Consider the following 21099-nt stretch of genomic DNA (forward strand, 5'->3'; position numbering starts at 1 on the left):
ATTGAAATTGGAATTTGTTTTAGAATTTGATAGGGATGGTTCGAATTCACATTAATATACAATAATTCGTCATTAGGTTTTTTGTAGGGCTTATAGGAACTTTCTGAGAGGTTAAATGTGACATCAAGAAAATTCACTATTTTTAAATTTATATTTATTTCAATTTGGAAGCCAATTTTTAAAAACTTAATATTTTTAAAAACTTTATATTTTTAATATTTTTAAAAACTTTAATAATATCTTTTCTAATTTTATTGAGTTGTGGCCCTGATTTTTTATGCATTATTATTGAACCGTCGTCGCAATAAAGACCTAACTGATTAATTTGGATTATTTTAGCTAGGGTATTTAAAATATATAAACCTACAAATTCGCAAATTTCTGCTCCGTCGTAACTTCCCATTGTTACATCAAAGGCCACAACTACGCGTTAATTAATAAAAATGAACATATAAAAGAAAAAAACACTAATTATTTTAATTGTAAATAAAAAACAGATTGCCCTCTAAATGGAAAAGGCTTTTCGAAAAATATAATTTACAAGTGCATTGTTTCCTCACAAAATAACCCTGATAAACAATATATTGGCTTAACCGAAGGGAATGGAAAAAACGTTATGCCAACCACAAACAATCGTTTAAACACAAAAAATATTCAAAAGAGACTATGCTGTCAAAATATATTTGGGATTTAAAATAAAAAAATAAAAAAATTAATTTGCAATGGTCTATTCTAAAATCTGCCCCTGCCTATAATAACATTTCCAAAAAATGTATGCTATGTTTGCAAGAAAAATTTGAAATAACTACTCATTTAAATCAAGAAAATTTATTCAATAAACAATCTGAAATAATTTCTAAATGTAGGCACGAAAATAAATACCTCTTAAAAAATTATAAAAACAAATGACCAAATTAAACTATTCCGATTCCAAAGAAAATTTTTTAATAATTACTTTCTGTAACTTCCCGTTAACAATAAAAATATAGTAAATAAAAATTTTTTTATAATAATTTATAACTTTCTGAAAAATATTTTTTTCTATAAATTGATTTTTTTTTGAGATTTAGTAACTCTTGCTTATGATCCAGCAATGGTGAAACTTAAAGTAGAAGATAAAAGTTAGATAAGTTTTTTTCTAATTTATTATTGCTCTTTTTTTTAAGAACATTGAGCACTCTATTTGTAAAATACACTAACATATTCAGCTCATTTAATCAGAAAGGATACTTGTCATGTATATGTTGTAAAAAAATACTAAAGTTTTGCCTAAGGTTTTCAGTTTTAAAAGCGAAATACTCTCTGTATATTACTTCATCAAGTCGACTCCACTTTAATATACCTTGTGGCCCGCAAACAAATTTCAATCTTCACTTTATTCGACACCAAAAAGCCTCGGCGTGGTTTGATATTGCTTGCGTTACAGGATCAATAAAGTTGTTTGTGTGGTTTACTGTGAGATGGTTAAAGCCTATGTTATTCAAGTTAATGTAGGCAGCCCATTGATCTGAATGAATTGTAGATCCAACAGCCACCCATCTTTGAATTAATGGAACTAATGTTGCAGCAGATCTATTCTCTACACGTATTGAATATCTCCTTTTTAGTCTTTACATCATATGCTCCAATTATCCAGTGTTGTTCAACGACATGCATTATTCTTCACTACATTATTTTTCCTTTTAAACATTAATGATTCATTAATTTCAACAACATGGCCACAACCACCTAACTGATTTCTTTTTGGAACACCAATTATTTTAAAGGAACATGTCTCTAAAGTACTAATACCACTGTGTTGATGTATATTTGCAAATACTTACTATATCACTGGCTGTTGTGACAGGCACCTCCACAACCCAAAAAAACATAGGTTGAAGAATATTACAGATGTCTAGTGATGAAAAAATTTGAAAAAAAGCACTTCTTATTGTCTTTGCCATCCTTCATTTTCAATACCTCCAAATACGTTTGTCCTAAATGAAAAGTAAATTTGATAAATCTTATTATTGACTACAAATAAAAACTTAAAGCTATAAAAAGCTTCTTTTGTCTAAAAATAAGCACACAAAATAAAAATAAAAACTAAGTTTAATGAAAGTTTATTAATGATTTTGTAATAGTAAATATTCCTAAACGTTAAATAAGGATTAACAAAGCTAATATAAACATTTCTCAGATTCAAAAAAGATTAACAAAGCTAATAAAATATTCCTCAAGTCTAAATAAAGATGAACAATGCTTAAATGCTATTTAAGCTTTGTTTATTCTTTATTTAAAACATTTAGATGATCAAACAAAGCTTAAATACTATTTTAGCTTTAGTCTTTATTTAAAATAAAGATTAGCAAAGGTCAAACAAATATTAATAAAGCTAATATAGTACTAACACAGCTTAACTAAAGATTACTGTAACTTAAATAAAGTTTAACTAAACTTAAAATAGAGTTGTTAACCGGAATATTTTGTACAATTCCGGAAAAAATAAAACTCTTTCAAGTGGATATTGAGATTCAGGAATTTTTTTTTTTTCGTACCAAATTTTACGATACAAAAAAAACCGTTACGAGATGCTTACGAGATGTAGCCTTTTGCAAGTTGAATTACGAAATAAAACTATTTTGCTACATACAAAAGTAGTGCTTTTTTTTTTTTAAACATCTTCGCTTCCAACAAGGCTGCAAGCAGCCACTAATTAAATTTGAAAGTTACTGAAAGAGAGCTGATGTTCGAGAAAAAAAACTAGACAAATAAGCATTTTTGGAGTACTTAGGAACAGTCACAGAAAAAAAGGATGATACTTAATTGAATGAAGAGTAACACGAGTTAAGTACGAATGAATTTTAGTTGATGGCACAAGAGACGCAAGCTCTTTAGAGCAGTGCCCATTATAGTATTTGTAGAAAAGAGAAAGAGAAGCAATATTACGACGATGTGATAATGGTTGGAGGTTGACTGCAAGAGCAGGTCCAACTATGTTTACAATGCGTTTTTGCACCTTGTCTAAAAGAGAAAGGGCATCCTTAGAAAATCCGCCCCAGATATGGTAACAGTATTCCATACAAAGCCGGATTTGAAATTTATAGAGATAGAGAATAGAATCCGAAGTAAGAAAGTGTTGGGCTCAATAAAGAAATGCAATATTAGCAGATGCTAGTTTTGCAACTAATTTTATATATGGTTTCCTAGGAAGTGCTTACGGAAGTCGCAGTTGCGAAACAAGCTCTTTCGCCAAACGACGTTTCGAAGTCTATAAAAAATTTTATTGGTCAAACGGATATTAACATACGAATGCAATTAACATACGAATTAACATACGAATGCAATTAACGGATATTAACACACGAAACAATTTCATTGTTGAAATCAATAAAAGACCTAATTTTAGTGAATAATGCTAAAACTTAATTATGTAATAAAATGCCTAAAAACAGCTCTTACTTGTTTTCAAATAGTATAATTTTATGTTTAGTCGATTTCAAAATTTTTTTTTTTTAAGGAGCTCTGTTATATGCTCTTTTGCTTTTAGTACCTCAATAGCAACAAGTAAATTAAAAAAAAATTTAAACTCATCCTTTTCAATGATTTTTTCTTAAATGTTTTCCTTAATAAATAAAAAAGTTAAGGGTGGGAGGGCATTTGTTGTCTCTTATAAAATTGGTCCTGGAAAACGGTTTGATTTTCAACATCCCAACTTTATAGGGACTATACAACTGTATAAAGCAGTCCGATCGTTAAATATTTTACAAACGATAATCTGAAAAATAATTAACGAACTAATAGCGAATTTTTTTTTTCGGGTTCTCTTTGCCGATAGTTAACCATGAGCGAGATCTCGTCTCGTTCTCGTTTCTCGTGAGAAATGGGACTTCTCGTGAGAAACGAGAAACAGAAAATTCTCGCGAGGAGTAGAACGAGATTTAAATATTATATTAGTTTTCAAATTAAAAATTATTATAATTACAAAATGCTTAATAATTTGTTTTTTTAATTAAATAATATTTTGACTCCGTGATTTTAATAAATCTAATTAAAAATTTAAATTGTTTTTGACAAAAACAATTTAAATTTTTAATTAGATTTTTTAATTAGATTTTCTTTAAAAATCTAATTAAAAAATTTTAATTAGATTTTAAATACTTTTAATTAGATTTTAAATACAAATTTTTTTTGCATAAAATGGTGCACTTTCGACTTAATTTCATTAGTTAACCAGTGGAATTCAACTTGACACATATTGTTCATATTGAAAAGAAATATTCTTCCCTCATTTCAACGATCATAAATGTCACCAAGAAAAAACAAAATTTGAAGATATTTTCAAAAAACAAGTGACGGTGCTGAATGCAAGGCGTGCAAAAAGTCTTTGAAAACAAAAGTTGGAAACACAAGCGGACTTCATCGTCACCTCGAAAAAAAAACACAGCCAAGATTACGTTGAGTATTCTGAAAAAACTGACGACTCTCTTCTTCCTCCTCCTAAGAAGAAACAACGAACCATGGTCGAAATGCTTGAAACAAAGTCCAATAGGATAAAGACAATTCCATTCAAAAACAGTTTGACTCTGCAATGCTGGATTACTTTTGCACTGATCTGGCATCCTTTTCAGCAGACGAAGGAAGAGGTTTCAAGAACGTGTTTGACATTGCGAACCCTAAACTGAGCCTTCATCACATAACAACATTTTCAAGAAAGCTTCCAATATGGTCAAGAGAAGTTCAAGCTGGAATGAAGAGCGTAATAACGGAGACTACGCCAAATCTAAAAAGTGCTGCATTTACTTCTGAGCTTTGGACTTCTAGAGCTCAGGACAGCTAATCTCTTGGACTTTTCATGCTATTGACGAAAATTGGAGACTACATCACTGGACACCCCATGTCCAACAGTTCCCAGGCAGACACACAGGTATCTTAATTGAAGGAAAGCTGGATTCTTTCTTAGAAGAACTAAATTTGCCTGCTGATTTGCCAATGTACTGCGTGAACGACCAGGAAAGAAACATCAAACTTGCAGTCATATTGTCAAAGCGCCTTGACCAATACTTGTGCAACAATCATATTTTGTAATGAGAAGTTCGAGACTCATTTGGAATGACTGCTGGAATGGATGATGCGTTGCAAACATGCAAAGATTTGGCTTCTTTAACTCTCCAGTCAACAGTTGCAGCTGAGTTGCTTGAATCAGAATCAGACGCTCAAGGAATCAATTTTAGACAGTTACGCCAATCTGTTGACACAAGATGGAATGGTAAACTAGATTGCACGGCTACTGTCCTACATCTAAAAATTGCAGTTATCAGCTTATGTGCAAATGAAGATATTTTCTCTTCAAAGACCATCAGTGCATCACAGTGGAAATCAATTGAGGGAGCAGTAGAAATTTGGCACCACCTAAAGAAGCTACAGAAACGTGGTCGGCTGAGTCTATTCCAACAGTTAACACTGTCGCCGATTCTCTTTATTTAATCCATGACAAAATTGATCAATTTTTTGAGACGGATGGAAAAAATGGCTACGGTGTCTTGTATGCAAAAAACTTGAAAAGCTGCATTGAGAAAAGATTTCCTCTTTGTCGCACTAGAAACTTATTGAGTGCTGCAGCAAACTACTTAAATCCTGTTTGAAAGGGACTTCATTTAAAGATCTTCAAAAAATTTCGAAGAACAAAAGAATGGTTTATCTCACAGGTTAAAGATAATGTTGAGTGTTAACCTGTTGCCAGAGTCCTTTCAGCAGATTTGTCCCCTAATTTAAAACTGAAGCGCAAGTTAAACGTCAGACTTGAAACACAAGAGCCAACATCTGAACTGAATCCTATTTTGAGCTAAATGTGCCAGTATGATTATCTTCCTGATGCCGATAAAGACTTTCCGATTCTTGATTGGTGGAAATTGCATTCAAATAATTTGCCAGAACTCTCTTCATCAGCTGGACAAATTTTAGCTATTCCAGCAAAATCAACTAAATTAGAGAGAGTTTTTAGCTCAGGTGGAAATGTTGTCCAACCATCCAGACACAACTTACACCCAGAAAAAGTAGAGCAATTCATCTTAATCAGAGAAAACAATGCCTTGTTGGAAAAGTTTGGCAAAAAAATTCTGAATTAATATTTAATAAAGTTGTTTACATTTGACAAATGTCATATGTAAACAACTTTGTGTCTATTTGTCAAAACTATGTTTACACTTTTTTTTTTACTTGGATTTTAATAAATTTGTTTTCAAAAATTGTTAAATTTTTCGTCTTCTCTCGTTCTCGGTCTCACGAGAAGTACTAACTCTCTTTCAATCATTTCTATTTGGAAATCTTAACCTACAACAATTCGTTTAACAGATCAGCAAGTGTACTTCACTTCCATTTATTACGGTAAGCCATTCTTATATTATTTTGATTTAAAAGTAAAGAATTTTTCAAACTCAGTTTTTGGGTTTTTTTTTTTTTTTTTTTTTTCTGTTGATTAAATTCTTTGGTGAATTAATTTGCTTTGCGGATTGCTTCAATTAGTGGATTAGTCCCATAAAATTTATATTGTTATATTTCTTATACTTAAATAGAAATATAAATAAAAATAGAAATAGAGATAAAAACTAGTTTGAAAAATCATTGCGTTCAAAATATCATTTATTGTTAAGACAGATGTTAAGGAAAATTTTCAAATAACATTTAAATAACTAGTGTTTTTTCGGAAACTGTTTGCATCCATCACGTTTAATAAGGCAAATAAGGAAATAATAATAAGGAAATGATATTTGCCTTATATATTTAATAATACTCCCTCAATATTTCCAAAATAATAAGGCAGATATTTCAACAAAAAGTCCGTAAACCGAAAGTGTAATTTGATCTGTGTTTTCAAATTTTTAATCCGAAGAGTAATCCGTATTAATATTCAGGGTGCGTATTCACAAAACTTTCGTAAATTTTGCGCAGCTCAACTAAGGTTACGGAAATCATAAGTTCATGTTACAATTTGGTATTCATTCACCAATGTTTCGCAGCATTTCCGTAAAGTTAGGGTTGCCGTAAAGTAACCGTAAAGTTAAGTTAACCGTAAAGTTAGGGTTGCGCATGAGTTGCGCTGAACTTACGCAAAAACTTACGCAAAAAACAACCTTTTTTTTTAATGAACCAAGTTTTTGTAATTTTATAAAACAAACTTTCCTTATATTGAATTCATATAATTTTTAATTAATTTAAATTAGGGATTATTACTAATTAATATTTTTTACAGCCTTATATAATGATAATATTATTTTTATAAAACTCTGCTATAAAAACTAAATACTTTTTATTGAATATTTATTTAGTAAAAAATATTACTATGAAAATTAGGAAAATAATTTTAAGTAGAAAAGAGATAGAAGGGGGTTAAAAGTTGATTATTCTACAAAGAGGTTAAAAAGGGCAGATAAATTTTGAAAATTGTATTTAATATACAATTAATGAAAACTAAAAAAACTTTCTTTTTTTTCAATCCTAAATATCACAAAAATAAGATTCTTTTAAAATGCAAGTAATTAAAAATTTGTATACTATTTTGACGTAAGCATGAGCATAAGTTTGGAGATTGCATAATGCTTAAACAAGTCATACATAAAACATCAAAAAAATCCTTCTAACATTCAACAATATATTATCGTCTTCGATTTAAAAACAAAGTTTTAATTAGAGTTCTTTGTACAATGCTAAGTCGAATTGATTACTAATGTTAATTCAGCCTGAACATAGTCTTCATCATCAATGATGAAGACTATGTTCAACATCATCTTCATCATTGTCCTGTCAAAGTTTATGTCATTTGGAATTTCTAATCCCAAGCAATTGTAAAGGCTTCGCAGCAAATTGCACATAAAATATAATTTGCAATACCTTCTTTTGGTGAGCATATGTTAGGATCACTGAAGTGCTCCACCTCTTTTGTAACCTCAAATGGTTATTGAGATAATCAAAGAGTTGCTCCACATCACTATCTACCTGAAGGTGAACTTTATTGAAATATATTTTCTCTGGTGTAGTTGGCTGATTAAATGGATTGTTAACAAGCAAAAAGAAAATCTGCATTAGGATTATACTCTAATGTCTTTTTTAATTCAGAAAAAGAAAAGATAAAAACCTTTATCAAGGATACCATTTGAAATTTCTAAAAACGGAAAAAAGCTATTTTTAAGTAAGTCGTCAATAAACCAACTCTTTCAATCTTTATTCGTAACAATCAATTAACAACAACGATATTAAACAATAAATAATCAAAAGATTGCTCTTTTTTTATTACTTATTTTTTTTGAATTGACTAGTAATTTTTACCAATTACTCTTTGAAAACTTCCAGTTACTTTGAAAAAAGCCTCGTTGATATTAGCATTTTTGATTCTGAAGAAATTGGGTTGCTCCTCAACGTGATTGAGGACCAACCCAATGATGACAAATCATTGTTAATGTGTTGACTAACTCTATTTATTTTTATACAAGTGAAATTTTTGAACACATTCTACATAATAGTAATCATTTAAAGCAACATATTGAGCTTAACGCTAGATTTGATCTTGACCAAACTAACTAAATTTCCATTTAAACTAAAACTAAATAAAGCTATTAAAACAACTAAATAAACTATGATCATTAAACTTAATGAGACATGTACTATTTAACAAAAAACTGTAAAATAGAATATTTATAAAGATATAGTTGCTTTTTTGTTAATACATACAGTGTTTTGTTAATATTTATAAAGATATAGTTGTTATTTTGTTAATATAATAATTCAATATATATATATATATATATATATATATATATATATATATATATATATATATATATATAATCAAAAACATAACTGCATCATAACAAAATAATATCTTTTTAAATATAAAATATTTACTTTATACTCTAAAAAATATATAATATACTCTAATATCTTATTTTATATAACAATGTAACTACTATTTTGTATAAGATGTTATGTTATATTAATAGTATAATAATATCCTAATATATATAAATTGAATACATGAGGTTTAAGTTATTTATAAATATAACATTTTAATGTTTGCCATAAAGATGTTATACCAATATTTATAATATTTATAAAACTTTTTCTAATATTTATAATACCACACCATAATGAATATAATTTAAATATATTAAAGTCCTATTTTATGTCATTATATTACAATTATAAGATAATGGTTTGATCATATTATACAAAAAGATAGCAATAGTATTATGATATTATAATAGAAGATGCTTTATTACTATAATATAGAACAATAAAAAATTTAAATATTAAATGTTATTAATATAATAAGTTGTTAAACTATTATAATGCATTTATGTTTGTGTTAATATCTATGATTATTGTTAACTATATACAATTTATATACTATTAAACTTCTATATCAATCTGACAATATATGAATCATAATATTATTACATCATTTGTAATATTTAGTGATTTTAACGTTTTAAGTTAAGGCAGCTCGTAGCTAACTTAACTTTTCTTGATTAAATTGAGGTGAGCAAGTTTTCAAAAAGTTTGGTGAATACCATTTCAGTTTGGTGAATACCGATTTTTTTGCGCTGAACTTACGAAAAAACTTACGTAAGTTTTGTTTAACCATAGTCATAAAATACATATTCAGGCCAGTTGAAGAGCGCTTTTGTTTATCTTATAGTTAGCGTTTTTTTAGAACCCAGTTTACGTACTAGTGCACACTATTTGTAAACAAAGCATAGTTTAAGAATAATATTTAAAAGAAGGTGGTTAATTCATCCTTGGTATTTGCAAATGCCGGGATCTAACTGTTTCATTTTCGATTGTGGTACTTCTCAAAGAAATAAAGGTGTTTCAGTTTTTAAGGTACCATCCACCGATGATGATTTCAACAAAGAATGGAGAAAAAAACTTAAACACAGTATAACTAAAGATAGAGTAAATGACAAAAGCCTAAATACCCAAATAGAAAAAAAAAATTATTTATTTGAAAAAAGCATTACGAGGCAAACATGTTAATTGTCAATCCATTTAAAACTACTCTCATGCCTGGTTGACTACCTACAATATATCTTCCAGTTAAAAGCTTTTCATTGTAATGCCCTTCTTCATCTTTGCTTATTTCCAAAGCACAAGGATCAGCTTTTTCTATATCCCTAAAGAGATCAGCCAATAGAATTGAGAGTGTTTCTTGACAAAATTTGGTTTGCCAACTTTTTAAATAACGCATACTTTAATAAAAAGTACTAAACAGATACCCACCCAAATATTCAATTAAATTTTTTTCTTTATCAGTAAACTCAATTTCATCATCAGTAACTTAAACTGAGGTGGCATTTTTAGACTTAGTCAAGTGATTTGCAAGGTCATATTCTACAAGAGTTGAGGTTTTATCTGTGAGATTTTTCATAAAATTTTTTTGACCAGCAACTTTGTAAAATTGTGGATAAAAAACTTCCACATCACCATTAAAATTTTCAATAACTTCCTTTATTAGATCAAATGAATTCTTTGCATCATCTTTAGAGAAACTGTACCTTGAAAGCTCATCTCTGATATATGACGGGTAGCAACGATCGTTTTGCACAAACTTAATGCTTTTTTTTAATAAAAGTTATGAACTCGTCTGCTGAATGTGCACGCTTAATATCAGTTGTTGCATTTGTTTGCAGTGTTGAAGAGTGAATTTTAGAGATGTGTTGTGAATTTTAGTGAGGGTTGTTATGTGGCGCTTGAGTCCTTTCTCTGATTTGCATTTTTTCACACACTGCTGACAGTTAAAATTATTTGAAACGCTTCCATTCTCAATTTTTGTAAGAAAAGCAACGACATCATTAAGAAACTTACTAATTTCAAAAATAACGTCTGATTCTAGATCTAATATAAGAGAATCGATGGGCTGTTCCTCTCCAAAGTTTGCCATTTTTTAGATTTTTGTGCACTTATTGGTGGTCTGGGCACATTAAATAAACTATTTTCAACATTATTCAAATTTTTAATTTTATTGTCAAAAAACAAAAGAATTTTGTAAAAACGGCCCAACTGCCCGGACTATATGTTATTGTCACTATGGTTAAACGCAGCTAGTAAAAATCAACAATACCAGATATTTTTAATGAGGTTGCCTCTGAAGACTCAGATTTTGAGCAAACACAAGAAAGAGGAAAAAAGAGGAATTGTCCACAGACACAAAAAGATGCACCAGCATTGCCACAGTCTGGACCATATGGAACTTGTGGCACTCCCAACACACAGACACGGAAAGGTAAAAAACAGGCTACCAAACCAGAATGGGAAGTCACTGACATCAATTAAATAAGAACTGTGTGATTAAGAATAGTCGGCCATTTTCTATTGTAGAAATTGAAGCATTCACCCGGATGATGAAAACTGCAACTAACGTTTAATTCAGAGCCATTACAGCAAGGAATGTATTTACAAAATACATTCCTCTCCTTTTAAAATTCATCAAGGAACAAGTGAGCTCAAAAAGGCATGCAGACTTTTTGAGCTCACGGTTTTATTTATTTTACAAAAGATTTTTATCATTCCTTTGTAAAATATTATTATTTAGTACTTAAATTCAGATCATGTCATTTTGTCGATATTTATGAATTTTTTTTTAACAATATCTATTTAGGATTTTATGTGGGTATGTTTATGTGGTTGTTTGTTTTCTGCACCTATTATTGTGTTGATACAATCAACTATAAATAAAGATTTATATAAATAAATATACCATAAATAAAACAGTATGAAAAAGAATTTAGTGACTCAACTTAGGTATATAAGCTTGTTGTAGTTTTTCTGGTAATTCTTTATCCATAGTTTAAAATATTTACTGTATAAAGTTATGCATATAATTTTCAGTGGCGACCGGTGTCTTTAAAATCAATCGGGAAATTTTTTAAGAGGGGACTGGGCTTTTTAATGCATGAAATTTTATAGACAGATAAAGACTATAAAATTAGGTTTATCTCATTATATTTTTATGCTCATGCAACAATTATGAAAAAATCTGGTACATCATCAAATGACAAAAAAAAATTGTAAATAAAACTGGGAACTTCTAATTGCAAGATGTATCACATCAAAAGAATCTTAGAGAAAACTGAATCTTTTACAAGGAATGGGAAAAACTAGGAACACCGGCTGTAAAGCAGGATGTGCGACTTCAATTGAGAAGGATATCAGTTGTGCAATTTTACGGGCTGCTGGTTGGCACCACATTTATGAGTTACACATTAAACACGTCTGGGAAGCAGTTATTGGAAACCATAGTGAGTCAATCAAGCCGCTACTTAAAATACTTTTGGATAGCTGGAATTAAACTTCCCACGAAAAAAAAGATATTACTCAATTTGAATTTCCTGCAGACGGAGATAACCAAACTTATTGAACTGGTAATTGTTAATCTTAGCGGAGAATTACAAGATGAAAAGACTTTTCGGTTCAAGAAACCTGGTACTTATCGTCGTACAATATTCGTGCACAAGGAACTATACATTTTTAAGTATGTGATGTTGAACAAACAAATTAACTGGCTCAACCAGGACAAACGCTGTAAGCTTAAGAGAATGTCGGATTTCATTACACTGTTCCAACCAAAAGCTTTTTGCTTGGAACAGTGTAATGAGTTGAATTTCCATCATTGCACCAAATATTGACTGCCAGTACATCACTGACTTGCAGTTGTATCGTGAATTTGACAGTACAACAGCGAATGCCGCCCTTCTGTCGTGTTACAAGGATCTTTGGTATTTAACTTAACATTTAGTTGTATTTATCTTGTTTGATGAATCTATTCCTGCAATCGATCGTTTTGTTGCAGCTTTGAAATTGTTTAACATCAAAAGAAATGAATATATCAAGCTTGGGAAACCAATATTTCTACAAATTGAAATAAATTTGTAGAAATACAGATTCCTGGTTACTGTTTGATTTATTTAAAATAAAACCCTATATTTTTCTTTGAGCCCAGTTTTTTTACCTGTAATACTTTACTTAACGCAAAATAACATAATAAAAGTTCTTGAATGAATTTTGAAGAACTGACAGTGAATTCTTGAAAAATATTGAAAAATAGGCGCGAAAACTACAACTTACGCTGACAAAGTCACCAACAGCTTTATCTTGCGTGTTATCCTTCCAAAACTTCTTCTCACTGACAATTTAATCTTACATTATAGATTCAATTGCTAAAAGAGTGAAGTTTATTGTTTCTTTTGACAAAATACTTTTCAGGTTTACCCGTCCTTTAGATATTTCAATTTTCTTTCGCATCAAAGGTTTTTGTCATTTATTACATGCCTTTGTGACGTAGTCTATATGCGCAGCCAATGTTTAATCAAACTGAAACAGTATTAAAAAAATTTATAGTAGGGATGTCCCGGATTATATTTGTTTATTATCCGGCTGTAATGAATCTGGTCAGAACTTGTTCGCTCAACTCCACTGCATATTCGCGCAAAAAAAAAATGTCATTGTTAAATGTAAAAAGAGGAAATAAAATTATTATTGAATCTTCTTCAGCTGCACCAGGAAGGCCAAAATGTATTGATTTCTGATAAAGTCTCCAATTTAAAAGCTGCTCAAAGAAATAATGTTTTCATTAGTCACTCGATTAAAGGAAAAAATAATGACGTTTTAAATTATTGGAAACATTAAGTTTTCACTGCTAATTGAGTTAGCGCTTAAGTTACTAGTACCACCTGCATCCTTTGTATTTTAGAAAGATTGTTTTCATTATTTATGAGGAAAAACGATCGAGGCTAGAAATGTTAAAAATTTCTCCAGGTTTCGGAAAAAGAAATCGAATAGACAGATAAACTGATATACTTATTGTGCATATAGAATTTTAGTAGTATTTTAATAATAATAACAATATTGAATAAAAACCATTAACATTAGATTATTTGAAAAAATAACATTTTTAGATTTCTTTCAATTTTCATATGACATCAACATGAAATATCCGGTATATAAAAAGCCGTATAAAGTTATTATCCGGCCAGATATCGGATACCGAGTGATACTTCTTACCGACCCGGTCGGATAGTTTATCCAGGACACTCCTATTTTCAAAATAGATGACTATTCTATATTAACAATCTCAATAGTTGATGGCAATTTGTGTCCATCTTCTTCAAATTCAATGGCAATCTCACTCATTCATCCACTCCATTTCCTTCAAATTTAATGACGATTACCTGCGGCGTCCCCCAAGACTCAATTCTAAGACCGCTTTTATTTTTCATTTATAAAAATGACTTGAGCAAATTTTCAAATATTAAATCTTAAACTCAATTTTGTTTGCCGATGATACTAACTTACTTTATTCTAGTAAAGATATTATTGTTTTATTTGCAACAGTAAACATAGAGCTTGCGAAACTAAGCGAATAGTTTATTTCAAATAAATTGTTTATTTCAAATAAATTGTTAATTTTAAATACAGTTTATTTCAAATAAATTGCATAAATATTAAAAAAAATAAAATATAATTTCTTCTATCGTCTTATGAATAAAAGGATATTCCCTTAAAGCTTTTTAATCTTTATTTAAATAACTATTATGTCAAGAGAGAGCATTCTTTGTTGTTTTTTGTTGTAGTTTTAGATGAAAAAGTAAAGTGGTAGGAGCACATACAAGTAATCCGAAATAAAGTATCAAACAATATGGGCCTTTTATACAAAACCAAGCAATTATTAAAGCAAGCTTGTTTAAAACTCATTTATTTTACTTTTATATGTTGCTATCTAAATTAGGCTAACGTTGCTAATGTATTTAAATACAATATGCTGCTAGTTAAACAAAAACTCCTTGTAAGATTTATTGGGAATGTGGGTCGCTTCTCACACACTAAAATTCCATTTAAAAAGCTCAAATTGCTCAATGTATTTTAACTGAAAACATTATCAAATTCTTATATTTATGCTCAAAGTTAAAAAAAAAATGTCAACCATCTTATTTAACTTATTTAAAAAAAAAGATAAATCCTTTGTACCCTACACGATTTTTGAATAACAATTACATTCAATCAAAAACAAATTATTCCGCAACTAAGCTCTCGATCATAATCAGAGGACCTATATTATGGAACACACTAATAAACAATGGTTTGAACTATTTATTCCCTCGATCAATTTAAAAATAAGGTAAAACAAAAACTTTTGATAACTGACAACAAATTAGACTTTTGAAACTTTTAAAAAAGAGTAATCACTTGTAATTTACTTGTTTTTAGTTTATTTACTACATTCTTTATCATATATATTCTTGATCTTGGTCTGAATCTTTATAAATCTGAAATATTAACAATTATAACAATAATATGTTTAAATATATGAGTCCCTGTATGTTTCTTTTATATTATATTCAATTTTTATACTATAATTTTATATTTTGTATGGTAGAATTTCTAAAAAAGTTTTCTTTGTATGATGTATACATTATAATACATAAGTATTGTTCATAATACTAGATCAAAACTTCCCTTCTTTTGTTGTTCATCTTTTATCTCCTTTTTATTTAAAATTTGAAATCCTAATGAAAAAATGTGAAAAGTAATAAAAAGTCTTTTTATATTTGTATCTCTGTATGTATTTTTTGCATATATTTATCTTCTTCTTGCCCCAACCGTATTTTTACATTTTATAACAAATAACTTTGTAAGTTTTTCTTTTTGGCAATATACATAATAATATGGATTGTTGGTTGTTAGGAGTGGGTGCTGCTTCAAACTTGCATACTCGTCTAGATTTTTTTTTTTCGTCGTTTTTTTTTAATGCTTCAATTAAAGAATTGCATTGCGTCTTGTGGCACTCCATTCTGAACAAAAAATATATATATATATAAATAATATATTTATTTACTATGTAGATTACTAATTTTATTATACAACTTACACAAAACTGTCTCTATTCCATCGTAGTTCAAGACTACAAAGTGCCGTTGACTCCTCGCTTCCTGATTTTGTAAAATAAAATCTTCGCTTACAGTAGGCCTGATTTTTGAATATGCACTAAAGAAGATCCATATGAGAGAAAAATCCTAATATTGAGCATTATTATGCACTGTTAATAAAGCATTTAAAACTTTTGCTTCGTTTGTGCACCTTCAAAAATATTGTGGTTCAAGGGCCGAACGACACGGGTTTTGAAGTGGAGGGGCACACTTGTATATTTTTGAAAAAAGTCCTCTATATCTAAAAGTTTTTTTTAAATTAAAAAAAAAATTCCCATTTGCCCCCCAGTGTTGTTGGCCCTTGGTTCCTGGGCAAACGTCTCACTTAGTGATTCAAAGTAGAACTAAAATCCTCAAAAATAGAAAGTTATTTGTCAGTTTTTGCATATGAAAAAATGTTTAAAACTGCTCTAATAAATGTATCTAAGATTTTAAGTTGAACTCTGAGTTCTATAACTTAAAAAATTCAATTAATCTCCCGTTATCGATAATTTTATTTAATAATTATTAAAAGACAATGACAAAAAAAATGATATATTTTCATGTGTTTTATTGATCTAAGTTCCAAAAAACTACCTAAACTTCCGTCGAAACTACGCGACTCAGAAACAAGTCTAACAATGGGCTTTTTGTCATGTAAAATATATGTTAAAAATGCCCTGATTAGAGTTAAATCTAAGTCATTTAATTTCACTTACTCACTCTGATATATTTGTATATAAATTAAAAACTTTTTTTAAGGTTCAATAAATGTTGCTTGAATTTAAATGTTATGTATATGATAATGCACAAAATTGTATAAACTTCATGCGTTGATCTAAATTCTACGCGATTTGCACATAGGGTTCCGTATGACTTTAAGGCCCATTTAAAAATGTTTTTGTCTTTTAAAACACAACGTGCATTATTTTACAAATTTTAATGATTACTATGTAAGATAACTAATTTTTACAAGTATACTATTTTATTTGATGAAATGTGGATATTTTACAAGTTATAAATATTTTTCTAACATACCCTCAACGGACCTTATCAACCTCAATGGAGGGTAATAAGGGTCAGTTCAATAGCACTATAAAATATCAAAATAAATCCAGCTATCTTACAAAGAATTTTTACTAAGTATTATTTAACACGTGGTATTATTAGAAAGCTCATTAATAGCAAGAAAATAAAATAAAATAAAAAAATTAAATATTTTTTTATACACACACAAAAAAAAACATTAAAGCTGTATACAGCTTTAATTTCAGTTGCGAAACAAAAGGAAATTTGCAAAGGTTGTTTATAAAAAATTAATTACGGGTGATTTGTGAAAGAAATTCTTTTATTTGTTTGTTCGTTACTAACTTTAACTAAAATGGCTTCTAGCGAACCAAGTTTTAAAATAACTTCTCTAAATTTTTTCCAAACAAATAGTTTTGTGATTGATGAAAATTCTGACCCAGATCAAAAATATTTTAGTGAGGCTCATTTTTTAGAGAATAAGTCGACATTTTTTCTAACAATGAAATAAAAGGAATTCTTAAGCACGACCAAATAAATGTGCTGCATGCTAATATAAGAAGTATGAATAAAAATTTTGAAGCTTTTTTAAACAATATGGAGGATATTCTCAATATTTTTAACGTAATTTGCATTACAGAAACGAGCAATATTTTTAATCATTCTTTTCAAAAATGAATCATTAAATGCGATATACCAAATGATTTTCCGATTTTTCTCTCCATAAATACAGAGACTAAAGTAATACTAAATGAAAAAAATATCTTTTGCAAACGCAAATTTAGCATCATTTATTTACCCATTATTATTGCTTTATTGGCAACATATTGATCATTCTCAAGACGCAAACTTAGCTTAAAGAATTTTCTTAAAACATTCTATGATATTTATCACGCAAATTTTACTAAAATTAAAATAAACCAAAAACTAAAAAAAATAACATCCCCATGGATAACCAATGGACTAAGAAAATCCTAAAAAACTAAACGAAAATTATATATTAAGAAATTGAAATTTAAATCAGTTGAAAATAAAGTTTCAGTTGGAACATTGTCTGACCAACGCGAATTACTTAATTGCGTCAAATATCAAAATATCATTTTGATAACGAAAAACGCCTGAACTTTAGTAAAATTTACATGACATAAATATACATTAACTTACCAGTGGCGGATTTAAGATTTTTAAGGAGGGGGTAGCTACATTATAAAAAAATACTTGATTTTAGCTTACAAAATTTTATGATTTTTTCCATGTGTAGAAATATTTATTTGTCATCCAAAGCACATTATCTATTAATTGAAACATAATATACAAACATAAATTACTAAACACAGTCATAAAAAAGAGATTGTGCTTGCATCCTACGTGGATGTAATGCAATGAAGTTATTTACAATTTTTCTGTTGAAACACAGTCGTGTAAATTGTTATAATGCATCCCAATTACACACAAATTCTAACAATCTATCAGTTGTCATCGTTGTTCGTAAATATGAATGAATGCGGCGTACACAAGAGAATGAATACTCCGCCTCACAACTGCCAGTTGGCAAAGTTGCCAGAATGAGGAATAACTAACGAATATTGGGAAAGAATGTAGAGTCAACATGTTGCTGAAGTAGTTTTGTGATTGTCATTCCACAAAAATTGTTCTCAACACTTAAATGTTTCCATTGCTGCAACTCATTACTCAGACCATATGGGTTTGGAAAAATTCCATACCATTTATCCGCTTGTTGCTTTGATAATGTTTCCAACTCTTCATTGTCTTTGGTGATAATAACTTCTGGAATCAAAGAACATAAATCATAATGTGCTCTCTTATTATCGGTAAAGGGTGCTCCTAACTCAGGTGAAACCTTGTCGAGTTGTTGAGTACTACAAGCGTAATGGCTACATTACGCTTGTAGTACTCAAAAGGTGAGGTAGCAGGTATATTTGAGCGGTGGATTCGACAACTACAAAGCCTTGGAGTTTCTTCAGTACAATTTACAGACTGCGCAATTTTCTTGGCTTTGAGATAAATGGTAGAAAACCAGTCATCAGCATTTGTGCGGAGTGTAGAATAGAAAGAAGAAATTTGCGAAAATTTTTGGAAGGCCAGATAAACCTCCATTAACTCACCCTAAAGAAATGATACAATTGGTTGCATTGGCTGTAAACATTCCTTTGCCACAACAAAATTAATCATGTGGTCGTAATTAGTAAATCTGTGTCGTAATCCATTGGCTTTTGACCGAGTCTCAGAATCCTATTCCAACGTTTTGGTTCTAAATCGTCATAGAGATCAATGTCATCTGATGGTGTTACAATTTCATCAAGAGTGTGAATAATGTAAATGTAAAGTTCATCAATCGTATTGAATGTGCTGTGACGCTCAAGCCATCGTGTTTTGCAAAGGTTCTTCAACTTTGTCTTTTTTAATTTAGGCGCTTGAGGAGAAATAACTCGTTGGAGAAAGCATTGTCGCTTTGGTGAGTTATCAAAAAATGAAAACAGTTGTTGGCAGGAATCCATCATATTTCTAATACATGAAATCTCACATCCATGGTAAATTGTTAGATTTAGGGAGTGAAGGACACATCCTTGATTGTCTGCATATGGTGTCCATTTTTTAACAAAAGTCTGTACCTCTTTTCTGTCTGAACTCATAGACGCTGTTGTATCATATGCTTGTCCTTTGTAATCTTTGATGTTAATACTTTCTTCTTCTAGTGCATTTTTAATAGACAGTGCAATAGACTCTCCTGTGATTCTCTCAGTCACCACCAATCAAATTACAACTTCCATCTTTTTAGGCTTTTCTTTAAATGTGTCAAGAAGACATATACAGAACTAAATAATTTAACGACCATGTCAGTTTGTTTTATCTGGAATTATCAAGCAATGGAACGCTTTTAGACACTTACAAAAATAGTCACGAATCAAGTTTGCGGCAATGTTGATTATCGCATTTTGTATAGTTTTGCTAGTTATAGTGCGTTTTTGGTCCATTAGGTAGGTGTTCCTTTAAAACTGGATTTTGCTCTGTAAGAAGACGGATCAGGGCAATAAAATTCTCTTCATTTGTTGTCGGATTTTCAGAAAATTGAATGGCATCATCCCGATGGCCTCGCAGTACAATTTGTTGGCGTGCACAATACATGACGGCTTCAATAATTGTTGGAAGTACCCTTTGATTATTTTTCATATTTTCAGCAGTCATTGATTTAATTACTGAGTTGATACGAAATGCTGGATTTACTAAGAGTGCCTTGGTAGTTGATAACCGTTTTATACTCACTTGGTGATATGCCTTTGATTCGTGGCTATTTAGAAGCTCCTTAGACTTGTTGTAGTTTAAAAATGGTGTTCTAACAAAACACCCAACTTCTCTTTTTCAGATACTCTCAAGAATAATACACTGGCAATGCACCATCCACCTTTGTAAGTATTTAGATTACTGTATCTTAGCCATTTTAAATTATTAAACCATTTTGATTGAAAAGAAATACTTTTTGTCTTACCTTGAGCAATTGTGAAACTCTTCTTTTCAAATATGAAATTAGCAGATGGTTTCCAACAATTGTCCAAGAACTTCACTTTTTCTGAATCACATATTTTTTTAAGAATATTTTCATCAAGAATTGAAGCAATGTCAGTGCAACTAACTAAATTTAATGGCTGTTGCACACACAGTGGGTCAACTGAAGAGACAATTATAACATTATCCAATGCAGATGATGAACTTTCTTCAACAATTCCATTTGATTGTTGGGGTATAATGGCACTCTCAAAGTTGGCTGTATCATTGACTTGAAGGGTGGCAGCATAAACATTTGAAGAAGAAATGCGTGAAAAACTAAGACACTGCTGTTTAAGACGTTTGCTAGGTGGACCACTGGACATACTAAAAAAATAAAAAAAGATTTTTAAGTAAGAACTATAATTCCTTTGTTAAAATTATTGTAAAAATGTAAATAAATATTAAAAAAAAAGTAAAATCAAAGATACACTGATAATTGTTTTTACATTTTATTATCTAAAAAAAATTCAGCTTAAAAACATGCTACATAATGAAAACTAATTTAAAATTATTATACATTTTAATGCTTAAAATTGCATAGAAAAATAGCTGAAAACCATTAAACAGTAAC

Source organism: Hydra vulgaris, chromosome 07, assembly GCF_038396675.1.
Source record: "Hydra vulgaris chromosome 07, alternate assembly HydraT2T_AEP".
NCBI lineage: Eukaryota > Metazoa > Cnidaria > Hydrozoa > Anthoathecata > Hydridae > Hydra > Hydra vulgaris.